The sequence below is a fragment of the Buceros rhinoceros genome, unplaced genomic scaffold, assembly GCF_000710305.1.
Source record: "Buceros rhinoceros silvestris isolate BGI_N320 unplaced genomic scaffold, ASM71030v1 scaffold4406, whole genome shotgun sequence".
Classification (NCBI taxonomy): Eukaryota; Metazoa; Chordata; class Aves; order Bucerotiformes; family Bucerotidae; genus Buceros; species Buceros rhinoceros.
The window spans coordinates 28,347-41,971 of record NW_010417963.1 but is presented as its reverse complement, the minus strand read 5'-3'; positions in this window follow the sequence as shown (position 1 = coordinate 41,971).

The following is a 13,625-nucleotide window of genomic DNA, read 5'->3' as shown; positions in this document are numbered from 1 at the left end:
AGCAGGAATAATAACACTGTTGCCTTTCTCACTTATTTCATCTAAGAATGATGCTTTGTTTAAGGGAAAAAATCACACACGAAATGTTCCACCACGTGCCCTTGTCCCCTTGGGGTCTTGTCCATTTTATTGACTCAATTCTTAAATTAGACTTATGAAAAGTTTTTGGAACTGCAAAATTAACCCTTTCTTTATAATGAAGTACAGTCTTTGCAGAGAAGTAGGAATCTGGGTATTTTTTTTTTTTTCTGGCTGTCAAAGCTCTCAGAGACCAGACAGACCTTTTAGGGTAACAACTTAAAACAGCAGCAGGCAATTGTGAATTAGGAGTGGAATTAAATTTTTAAAAGCACGTATTTTTGAATAAAGTCTGTTGAAATTCTGGCATACTGTTTTCAATATGATTTCTGTTTGTAAATCGTTAAAAGCTTTACAACAAACAAGAAATATTTGAACTTTTTAATCTGAAACAGAGTAATGCACACGGAGGCAGAGTATTAGGCAAAGGTCCTGCTGCGCATTGACAGTAAGTTCAGGAATAGAACCCAAGCACTGTCTGCTGGGAAGCAGGTTGTCTTGATGCTGGTTCTTGTGAACGGAGAGGAACAATTTTATTTGTAATATGTGTTGTAGCATTTGAAGCAATCTGAACTATTCTTACACTGCCAGATACTCTGAAGTAAGAAGCATGTCTGAGACATGGCCAATACCTCAAAGTAAGAAATCCACACATTCCTTTATTGTCTTTAAGTTTGTGCTGTAACCATTGTGCAGGTCTGGACTCTATTACTGCAGTTTACTCTTTTATGTTATACTTTTGGTAATAAAATGACTGAAGGGTGAGTGGGTTTATGATGTTTATGGCATAGTTAAAAGCAGTGTAGTGAAAGTCCAGATTTGCATCTCAGTATGGCTATATTTTGTAAAGTAAGATTTTATAGAAGTAAAAAATCTGGAGAAATGAGGAAGGAGGTAGGTGGAGGTTGGGGCTGGGCTAGTCCTAAAATCGCTGGGGTGCGTTGCCTTGCTGTCTCAAAGAGCTGCCTTCCCACTAGCCATTTGTGCCCGCATCAGTGTGGCAGGAGATGTTTTAGAGCTTTTTGTGGCATAGGACTTCTGGTGCCTTCTGACAGAAACGAAGAACTGGGCATAATTTTTAGAGTAGATTTAACCAAATACATAATCCTGTCTTTCAGGTCTTTGATTCCCAAACATATTCATTATTATTTGAATAATTTATTATAGTCACTCTCATCAGGATATCAAGGCTACAGAAAACATTTCTTAGAGAGAAAAATTCCCTACATAATGGAAATCTTTCTGCATTATTATTAGTCTTGCATTCTTGGTTTGGTTATTTTCATGTTTGCCAAGATCCTGTGGCCAGATTCGATACTTAGCATGTTCCAGATGTGTTCAGATACCAGTGTGATCAGTTTTCTGTGTTTCTGCTAGTAATTTTTTTTAACCTCACCATCTGAGGTCTTACTTGCTTGTTGAAAGCAAAAAGCTTGTGTATGTTATTTATTTATTTATATATTTTTTTAAATAATCAAGGGCCTAATTAATTTCTTGTGCTCCAACAACTCAACTAGTCTGGTTTCTTAAATCACATTCATGATAGCCATGACCTTGTATAAGTCATAAAAATTTCAAATATCCTCTGCTATTCTCATGTGTCATTTTAAAGGACTCTTCTAACGGGGTAAATATCAGGATACAGAAGGAAATATGCCTCATAGACAATTAACTTTTTTTTTTCTTGGTGTTATATTTAGTTTAGAATATTTCATTTGTATTTTACAAAGCCAGGTTTTATAACTTAAATAACCTGGGTAACCTGAATTCTGCATTTGGAGTATTTGCTTTAATAATTGGCATTTATATTAATTTCTAGACCACATTTTGGCCCTTTTTTCAGATATCAGAGAACTAAACCTTCCTCAGTGCAATATTTATGAGCATGCTATAAAATCTGAGTATATTTGTGGAGGTGGTGTAATAACTATCTGTTGAGAAATACTGTTTTACTTTGTTCTGAAAGATACTTTTTAATTGGTGTTTAGAGGGAGTAAGCCCGTGTTTCACAAAAGGTGTATATATGGAAACAGGATACGTGGCTAAGAGAAACTGTGAATAATGTGTCAGACTGTTAGTTAAATTCTGGTGAATTTAGCAGATTTTTTGGCCGAAGGACTGTACTGGGGTTTTTTTAATACACTTTTGTTATCAAGGAACCGTAAAACATGGAGGGAAGACAGAGCAAAATCTGTGTGCGCAGTGGAGATACCAAAATATAACTTCACTTCCCTACAAAATCGTATTGGTAGTCCATTGAGCAGAATAAAACTGCATGTAGCACTGGCTCAAAAGAAAATAGTTGTCTCTTGTCTACCCCTTCACTGTGGCCTCTTCTTTCCGGTTGCAATTAAAGAATGTGTTAAAATCAAGTGAAGTGGATTACTGGAGGACACATGTGTAGGCGTCCTTTCCTTAATCAAATTCTTACAGCTTAACATCAAGGACTGCATGAAAGATATTAGTGTGGCACTGTTTCAGATCTAATGTTTCAGTTTTTCCTGGCATATGAGCACCAGACTTTCTACACGATGGGTTTTTTTGTTTGTTTGTTTGTTGGGTTTTTGTTGTTTTTTTTTTTTTTTTGTAGCATTGGTAGTGTAAAAGGTTAAGGAACATTTTCACCTAGAACTGTATATTTCTGATGAACGCCCATGTTCCCATAGCAACTTTAGTAACCACACGCTGTTTTACTGGAAGAGTGACTTGAGGATATTGCCTGATCTCTCTCTACCTCCCATGGTAAACCTTCTGTTTGTTTTGTGAGTTTAGTAGTCAGAGGTGCATGATAAAACTTGCCATCTCTTACTTAATGACACTTCACAGCCAGTAAGACTGCCAAACTGCTATACAACTTTCCTTTTTACTTCATTAAGAAACACAGAGGAACAGATCACCATTATTTTCTACCATAATGCCCCATATTGAGTGAAACATTTAAGTCTTAAAGATAGATAAGAACCATAAAATAAGAGACTTAAATGGGAGAAGGGACACTTTCACAGCTCCAGATGGGTCTAAAGAGAGGAAAAAGTGCAGAAAGACCCAAGTCAAGAAAATTGAGCGTTTTCAAATGAGTGAAGCATGAGTTGGAGATGGGGAGAAAACATTAAGCTATGCTTATCGTAGCAAGTTATATTTGAAATAAAATTTGGGAGTTTTTTTCAGCAAGACCACGCTAGAGGAACAAACTGGAATGAAGTTTTCCGCTTTCTCTAGCGGGAAGAGTTAAACTGTAGTGACACTTGAAATAATTTGTGTACTGTTTTGCAGAGAACATTACTGTCTCAAAAGTCCATTAGTAACTGACTGACCTGCATCTTTCATGCCTTAAGGGTAACGAGAGTAGTAGTCTGATCCTCTTCTCACATACCAAAATGACTTCCAGTATAAATTGTTTTCTCGTGTTTATGGAGTTTGTGATTTCCCCTGTGTTTTCTGGTTTTCAAGAGCTGTAAATACAAAAAATAAAAAAAAGCAAACACATTTCCTCCTTTCTCCCTGCATTCTCTCTAAGAAAAATAAAAATTAAAAAACCCCTCATTTATCTAGAGCAGTGGATGGTTACATGGTATCTTAACAGTTAAAAGGCAAATAGATTTATGTTTGTATTCCCCTAGCTTCATTTTTTTTGTTTTCTGCAAGCAGCAGATCAGACAAAATGTTCCAGAAAGGGAGGTGAAGGCAGGATGGACAAGGAAAGAGAAAATGTGCTCTGTCTGCAAACCATTGTATCTATGGAAAATACTTCTGTGGCCTTGGGAGAAGCCCACAAGTCAGTGAGAATAAAACTTGATCTCTCCAGTGCATGATTGCAAATCTTTAGTGCGTATATGAGTTTGAAAAGTACGTTTTTTCTGTTGTGGGTGGGCGAAGACCATGATTTATGGGTAAAGACTGTGGTGTTGGTGGTATTAACTGAGCTCGTGTTTTACTGGGAGCTTACTATTTTGCTTGTGAGTTCGGATTTCACTGGAAATTCAGCAATCATTGAGCTGATATATTTGCAGAAAATACTTGCCACTTCAACAGGCATACAGTGTGACCCCACAAACTGTGGACAGTGCTTGGGGGTTGGAGGGGGGAGGGGAAAGAAAGCTAACCTGCTGTTATTTATATTACTTTACATTGCATTGGGGATAGGTAGTTTGTAAAAGCATGTAATGATTTTTTTTTCTCTTGTCCTCTAAGTTTTGGAGCCTGACGCTTGTACTTTCTGATTGGTCCTTCACTCACTGCAAACTAATGAAGACCTGTGATACTTCTTAATTTATATACTCATGGCACCTCCAGCCATCCACCTTCAGTGTAAAATGGGGAGCATGCAGATGACTTCTATATTATTGCCTGAAGATACTCCAGAATGCACTGCTGTGGGCGTAGGGTGCATGGAAATAATCACGCTCTTGAAAATTAGAGCTCTACAATACTTGTTTGTTTCTGTCCTTGGGCCAAAGTGGGACAAAACCAACAGAAGCTAATTGTGAATTATTGCCCTGGATTTTCTCTATTCTTTTTTTTTTATTTTTGTTATTTGCCCTGGGTGTAGAACAAATACTGGTGTAGGGTGAATTTCCACAGCCAGGATGTCTAGACCGACCCAGCCAATGGGATATTCGATACCATAGTGACATCATGCCCAGTGTGTATAAGGAGTGGCTGCACTGAGCAGGGCTGTAGTTTCAAACAGTGGCTTGAGTGGCGCGGCTCAACCTGGGCTTGGTGTGTGTGAGCAGGGTGTTGTATGTCACCTGCTTCATTACCGATTCTCCTCTCTCTGCGTTGTTTCAGAGAAACTCTCCCTACCTTAACCCACTCGGCTTTACCTCTCATTCTCCTGCCCCAGGGAGAGAGCGGTTGCGTGGGGCTTGTTAGATGGCTGGGTTCAAACCGTGGTATTGTTTTAACCTGCTTATCAGTTTAAATTTAGGTGATGATTTCTTAAGTGGTCTCTAGGTTGTCAGGTTCATTTACAGCCTTTTTGTAAAATAATATTAATTTTGGAAATTTGAATTTTTCTTACGTGAGATTTCCTCCCTTGTTCTGGCTTCATAAACCTTGCCGTGAATGTCTGGCTTCATAAATCTTTCAACTTAATTATTCCAAGACAAATCTGAAATATTGAAATTACTGAAATATTTTAATTGAAAATGCTGAAATTGGGCTTCACGTAGCAAGTTAAGCCGTGTTTTGAATCGTAATCAGTTTCCCCAGGAAATCCATAGCTGCACAGACTTCACTTCAGTGAGCAATTGGTTAATGTAATTAGTTAAAGTAGACATAAATTCAGCTTCTGCATTAGCACTAATGAAACTGCAAAGAGGGTGATTGTATTCTCCTGCTGCAACAATAAAAAAAAAAATGAAGGAAAATTTTTGTTGTGATTTTGAAGAAAGTATTAAGGAGGTGCAAAAAAATCATGGTTACCATGATGGAGTACTGATGCCAGCTCCTTTTTTGGGCAAATTCCATAAAGCATATAGGTATGTCTATACCATGTGTTCTGATTGACCCAGCAACAGTTTGGATATTGTGGAAGTCGACAATGACATGCAGAGCAAAAGGGAGCAAGGTTTTTGAGTAGAACATGACCCACAAGGGTTCTCATGTTAAAATACTACATGATATTTGCATACCTTGTGACTTTTAGTCAGTTCTTCAGTCAAACTGACTTTTGAGTCAGTTTTTAAGAGCTGACAACTATTCAGTCATGTTTCTTAAGAAAATTAAAAAAAACCCAAACCAGAATCAAACCCACCACCAAACTTCTGGATTATTTTCATTTCTTTGCTTCAGGAGGTTGAAAAAAAAAGAGTCAGTCCCACTTCTGCACCAGGAAAGGAACCTATTTAAACAAATATGTGCCGTGCCAGTAATAAGTGCTGGCAGTGCTCCTTTATGAGATGTGCAGTACAGCCTGCTAAGTGACTTGAGATACCAGACTGAAAATGTTAAGCTTTTTAAATAGGACTTTTATTATCCCATTAACTTGTTTCTTAATTAAACTTTTAATCAGGGGTTGTTTTAGTTACAACTCTAGGTTTAAAAAGGAAGTATAAGCTTATACCTTGTTGACATTGCAGTGGTGGTCCACAGATGGACCTTGGTGTCACCAAGGCCAAGTTCTAGAAACCCATTCATTATTGTATACCAACTTTTTAGGTTACAAGACATTATAAACACTCTACCACTTTTCCTTCGTCATAAACTTCAAATGTATCTGTTGTGCATGTGTTAGAAGTGTCTTGGCTTTAATTAATTCAGCTTGCAGGAGGAAAGAATTGTAAGAGGAAAAAGTATACAAGTGATTCCTCACAGTTGCCACATTTTACCGAGTACTAAAGCTTGCCTTTGTATAAACTTGCGGAACAAAATAATCGTGAAGCAAAGCTTAAAAATGAAGTAAAAAAGTTTGTCTTTGTGTTCAGTTGTGATTGACTTAGTCTCTCTTATGAATTTGTTATGCTGAGTTTGAAGTACTTCATGTTTTTACAAGATATAAATAAGTTTTCTTTCACAATTTGCTGAATTATTGGAGCATGGAAGGACTTATTTTTTTTAAAAAAAAGGACAGTTGAACATTGAGGACTAATGTAACATTTGGTCTGTGGCCTATAACTTCTCTTTGGGTTTGGAGATATTTCCAAAAAACATCATCCTGTCAGAAAATCTTGGAACATTTTTCCCTGATTTGAGATTCACTCATGTTTACTTTGCAGTGCTTGCAACATACTACTCAGTGTGAATGGACGTGCTTTGGTATTTTTAACATGAATTTTTAAATTTGCCTGTTTTCTTCCAGGTTTCGTTTGAGAATCTTATATCATTCCTCTTAGAAGAAATGAAACCTCTTTCTGAACTGAGACTTAAGTGCCTTTCCTTGTTGTCCAAAAGGACAGCGTTCACCATGGTTACCAGACAGAAATATGAGAACTGGTGTACTTGTTTCCAGTGTTTCTTTTGAATGCTGACATGCACATTGCTGTTATTGGATTATTTGTATGGAATATTTCTTTGTTGGAAAATAGTGAATCTTTTCTTGTGTAAGAGAATGATGAGTAAAAATATGGTAAAGTTCAGGTCAGGATGTATTCCATCTTTTTAAATATTGAAGCTTTTAGATGAGAGATTCTGTTTGTATGTTACCTCTGCTTTGCTTCAAGAAAGAAAGATGTTATTAGAATGCGTTTATAAAGTTTGTTAATAGATGTTTGATGATTTGATTGTTATGATGTCTGGAAGTGAGATAAAATACTGGCTGAAAATACTAGCTGGGTAGCTATTCAAACATTTGAGCAGATCCAGCATGAGTTGATATAAGTATGTACTTTATTTTCACTTACAATTTAAATTGATCATATTTTAAAGTGCTAATAGCCTACACCTGAAAATCTGTTTCATTGGGATATTGTAGTCTTTTTAAAAGAAATACATTTATTTTTATCTGTCAAGACAGTATTGAAAAAATAGCTCCCAAGCCCCCTAATTGAAAAAATAAATAATAATTCACTCAGTATTAGCAGTTTTTTAAAAGTGAAAACAAAACAAAAGCTTAAGAAATGCGAACATTTGTGGCAAAGTAAAGGTTACATGGCATGTGTAGCCTACATAATCTACAAGCTTCCATGCTCTGGTTTCTTCTACATATTAGACTTTCTTCTACTTTCTTGTATTTTGTATTTCATTAGGTTTAATCTTGTGAAGTGTAAAACTATGGTTTAGGTCTAAGAGACTTCTTAGGTATTGCAATTTTGAACTGCACATGGGAAATACTGGACAATACATAAAGAAAACTCCATGTACAATCCATTTGCTTCAGTGCAGATAATTACTTGCAGATACAGGGAACAGTTTTAGTCTGGAGAACTGGTATTCACACTTGCACCTTTGTGCAGCAGAGGACTGTCTGCTGTTTCGTTAATAACTATTTCAGCCAGGCATTTCTTCTCCTTGTTTGAGCCAGTACTGTCACTACCCTGCAGGCGGTGAAGTGGTAGAAAATGAACTTTATCATCTAAAGCCACTAAATACAGGAAGGAGAGAATGGTACATTTAAAATGCCTCTGTTTGAAATGGTTCAGCACAATTAAAAGTTGGTTTCTAATCAAAATGTAAGGCTTCAGTGCACAGAAAATAAAACTGACTCCAGAAAAAAAGTAATATATGAAGCAAAGCCCCTTTCAGGGAGGTTTATCAGCACACCTAAGCTTCTTATCTGTGTGCCCGCCTTTCACAAATGTGTATGGTTGTGGCCTACTTACTACTTCCAATTACTTCAACAATTTTATAAATGTCCGTGAGCATTGGCTGCTATATTAAAAAAAAAACCAACCCTCCCACACTGTGCCCAGTTGAAATGCAGTTATAGGTTCATCAGCTTTTTCTTGTTGTAGCACCTTCTACAGTATTTCAGCATAATTAGTTTCATAACTCTGTTTAAAATAACACAACTATATTTCATGTTGATTGAAGCTTTCATGTTGCTTTGAAGTTTTCTCTGTGTCTAAGGAATGGGAAAGGAAGCGCTTCATGAATTTTTGCAAAAAAAAGTTAAACATTAAAAATATTATATAAGCTCAATAATGGCAGGAGAAAGGATGTTTTTGCTGGTTGTTTCATGTGTGCTTTTTAGCATTATACCTTTGACTTTCACAATACTCTTATTAACAATGAATCATAAAATACTTTTCTGAAACAGAGCAAGAGCATCAAGTGTTAAATACAACACTGATTTTAATTTTAGTTTTATAATGGTCTTATTGTTCATCTTATTCCAGTTTAGCTTCCTATTAATGATGTATTTGTTGGAATTTAATTCCATACCGTATTTTGTAGGAAATATATCAGCAGCTTAAACATACTGTTGGTTTTGGATAGGGAATGTGCATATTTATTTTTTGTTTTGGGGTTTTGTTTTTCTTTTCCCAGTCTAAGGAACAGCTTGGTCCTTCTATTCAAATTTCATGGCTTCCAAGTTTAATTTCATATTAAGTGTAGAAAGGAAAGATTGCTATGTTGTTTATGTTTTCAGAAGGAACCATCCTAGGAGAGAAGCCTTTGTTAATATCATCCAGAAAACAGGGGTATTGAATGTGTTTCTGTTGTGTAGTTTTTCATATTGTGCATTATACCTTTGCGCTGAGGTATTTCTAATCAAACCACTGTAATCTCCATCCTAAATCAGCTATGGTTCAGGATTACTGGTCTGGGTGCTATTCGCAACGCATTGTTGATCTCCATTCTCTGCTGTCTCAAAAGTGTCCTGTGGGTCTGTACATCAGAGGGATAGTCCTAGTCAGATGTTGTAGGATGCATCATGCTGTCCAGTCAACTACCTCTTCCCAATAAAGTTGCTTTACTGGTACTTCCTGTGGTTCAGATGATGCCTGGAGGCTTCCCCTGGTTAGTTGTTTCCTGTGCTTTGAGCCAGTGCTGTCTGTAGGATCTTTCCTGCTTCTGGGGTGAGTTTTCTTTCTTTTATATTCTGTCTTGAGAAGCGGGAGTATTATAAAGGAAGAATGGCATGAATGTATGTTTTATTTCAGGCTATGGTCTTTGTAGTAGTTGAGACTAGAGCTTTACCACAGCTAGTCAGTCATGATGGTCTTGCAGAAAAAGGACATTATGAATTTTTTCTGCTCATGTGGTGTGCTGAAGTTACTGAAAGACTCCTTTGAGTAGAATAGCAGGAAAGCATGACATGTTGCTGTGCATTTCTACTGCTTATAAAAAACTATCATTTTATCTGCACCATAGCTTCATCTGAAATTAAGTAATATAGTTTGCTTAAGCTGAGTATTGAAGTGGTATAGAGTGGTGATCAGGTGGTGCCTGATAAGAGACTTGGGGGAAGGCATTGTAACTTTAAAGTTACGGTAGAGACGTATGCTCTAGACTGTTTCTCACAAATTCTTGCTGCTGTGCTTCAAATCCGGGTTTTGAACAGAATGAATAACATCTAGAAAAATAAACGAACAAAAAAAGGCAATCTGTTGGAAGACTGTCATCTCGGGATGAAGACACGTATTTTTAGGGAACTAGTCTGAGATTGTGCTTTGCATAGCCACCATTAGTTGGTGGATATTAACAACTTGCACATTGTTAAGATACTGTGATGAGATCAAGCTATCCTGTGGCTGTGTTGCACAGTTCTCACATTACTGAGAAACTGAGGCATATGGAAGAAATCACCAGAGAGTGGAGCTCATGCCTGATACTGTTCTTGTTCATGCTGTGATTTAAATAATCGTAAATACCCGGTTGTATTTCTGCAAGACAGAACACCTGGATAGCCTGTGATTTTAACCTTGTGGTTCTTGTGTAAATACTATTTTTTAAAAACTTTTTCTCTTGTATTGGTATCTTTATGTTTTCTATCCACAAATTCCACAAATATCTGATACTCGCTTGGAATTTATGGAAAGAGCTACATAAAAATTGTTAGATTTTCAATATCACATTTGATTTAGCAGTTGACTTTTTTTTTAGCCATTTTCCTCAAGCTTCTTTGTGTGGTTTTTTTTTTTTTCAAAGACTGTGCCGTTAAAGTAAGAACTCTTCTCTTGATCTGTTTCAAAACTAATAATCAAACCCTACACTGGGAGAATAACATACTATCTTTCTGTTTCTCTTACATCAACAAGAACATCTTCTTCAGGTCAGCAGCAGGAGGGAAAAGTATTGTGAAACAGAAAATCAGTGTTACTCTTTTTAAAGATAATTTTGAAGTGATGGTTTTTCGAAAAAATATATTCATTTAAATTATCATTAACTCTTCATTAGGTGTTACAGGATCCTTCATAATATCAATTAGCGAATCAAGTACATTCAATAATAATATAATTCTTGTTAAATGAATAATTTTTGGAGAAACAAGGAAAATCCTGGTGGCTACTGGGATTGTTGTATACTTCTGAAGAACACTGAATATGTTTAAGCAGAGAATGCTGTTTAGCCTGTAAGGACAAATCCCACAGTGAAAGGTCATTGCTGAAGACGTCTCATATGCCGGCTATAGGTGAAGGGCTGCATGCCTACAGAGTTGAAAAGGAATCCAGCACGTATGCTGCTCAGTCTAATTATAACATTGCAGATGGCCATTACATAAGGAATGCCTCCAAATCAATATCATCCATGCAGAGAGACTTCTAAGTATACCTGATCCTGAAAGAGCAGCAGCTTGCTGTTTCTCTCTGGGAATGTGGCCCTCAAAGCAGCAAGGTGCACCTTCCTTTCCAAGTTACCTTCACTCACATTCCAACTCAGTATTTACAGTCGATTTTCTCTCCCTCATCACCGTGCTACCCTCTTGAAGATGTTTTTCTTTTTAGTGTATGCAGTAGATCAGGCTGGAGTGATCGTAGATGGAAACAGTTACATTTTATTAAAAATGAATTATACATGCCCTGCTTGGATCTCTTCATTAGAAGTAAAAGTATGGTGATGCAGAGACTAAATTTAGCTGAAAGGAAGTAAACCTAGCTAGGAAGGGAATAGCATACAGAAGCCATAACTGCCCAAGCCAAATTTGGCTTCAAGAGCCTACAAAAACTGGCTTTGGGTTTTCAGTAACAGTGGTAATTAGAATCAGTGTGTTAGCACAGTATCTGCAAGTGCAAGCTCTAGTGAACTGGAAAGAAAAGTACTTTCCTAACTGTTCCTATGTTCAGTAGAACAGTGGTTGAAATTTGGCAGTGGTGGGAATGGGGAGGAATTATGCAATTTAAGTGAAATTTAGGACTCATACTGGGTTAGACATTAAATATGTCTATCCTATTTTCATACCGAATGAAAATGCCTCCACATGCATAGGTAAATTGCTCATCACCTTTCCTGCCTGCAGTGGACAGTACCTAAAGAAGAGGCTTGTGGTTGTATCAGTGGTCCATGTAGTTCACATTCTTAACTAAGCATGTATTTGCCTGTTTAGATATGCCCAAATTCTATTACCATCTACTTCTAAAATACAAAAATGCATACTAACTTGACCTCTGAATCTGCAGCCAGGTTTAAATAGTGTAGTCTTCCACCACTGTCTTCACAGTTTTAGGATATGTATGTGTTTTCCTACAGCTGACTGGGTAAGAAACACGAAGGGTCTCAACACAGGATTTAGTATGTGCCTACATGTCTGCTTTGCTGGATGCACGTTCATAATTTAGGGAGACTAATGTAAACAATTAGTGTGCTAGGTACTAAGGGTTGTTGCTGAGGAAGGCTGTTGCTGGTCTGCTTTGGATTTCTGGCTGTGGATCTATCGTAATGTACAGCATAATACTCTTCCTCAGGATAACGTGCAACTTTTGGGTAGGACAAGCAGTGTTTTGACAATCCACTGTCCCCATGTTTGATAACAATAGCTGCCCTCATAGGCTCCTAACTATAGATTCATTTAAGTGTTACAGGTATAGAATATAGATTGCATTGGAAAGGTAGATAGAGATGGATTGCAACAGCATGTGTCAAGCTATTGTTGGTCTCTCTAATTGTTCAGGTGCGTGATCTTAGCTGAGTCCAATTAGTGGTGAAAAGTTACTAAGCAAATTGAAGAGGGCTCACTCTTTTCAGGTGCTATTACTTTTAAGCACCCTTATTTATTTATTTATATTCAAATTGGAACCTTATTTTTAAAATACATTAGCTCTTTAGCATTTGAATACTAAAATTTATTTTTGGTGTGATATGGTTTTTGTGTTTGTATTTAATGACATGTTACATGACAAAGGTATGTGTTTCTTTAAAGATCTTTGCAGAAGATACCAGGATACCAGCAGCTTGCTTACATTAAATAGTGTGGTTAGAGTGGTTGACTAGTTGATTTAGTTTGTTCTACAATGCAGCATGGAGCAGATGTTAGTTTATTACCAGCTTTCTGTGGGATTACAATATAAGGATGGGGAGAAAAAGCTACAATTGGCAGGCTGTTTAATTATGCAGAACAGCATGATCTATAAAGTTTCTGTCTGGTGCTGCTCTGTTGGGATGTACTGCAGACATTAAAAATGCTCTGCATTTTTGTTTAAGGGAGAGCCTGACAAAACTGTTTCTACAACTTTAGGTATGCTAGTGGTTCTGTTGGAAAATGTTATTGTTCTAGCCTTTGGGCTGGAGTCCCTGGCCTGAGGAATCCCTCAGAGTAAGGATGTTCTATAGAGAAGTATGTGCAAATACTCCTGTGCTTCTGTGCTGTATGTAGGAAAAGAGAAAATGTGGAAGCAATGACAGTCGAAAAAGTGGCATCTGACCTTGGAATATGAATAAGGCACAGGCCCCTAGAAAAGGGGACTGCTGGGATCTTCTCCCCATCAGCAACAGTAGTATTGTGTGTAACCATACAAAAATGCCTCCTGCTCCTGTGATGTTTCTCGCCATTGTTACTGCTGGTAAAAACTGTTTGGAAAATCGTTCATCTGATGACAGACTTCCAGCTCTCAGCTCTACTCATTAATATTCACTTCCTGTGGTTTGGAAAATCGTTCATCTGATGACAGACTTCCAGCTCTCAGCTCTACTCATTAATATTCACTTCCTGTGTGCCAGTGTTGTCG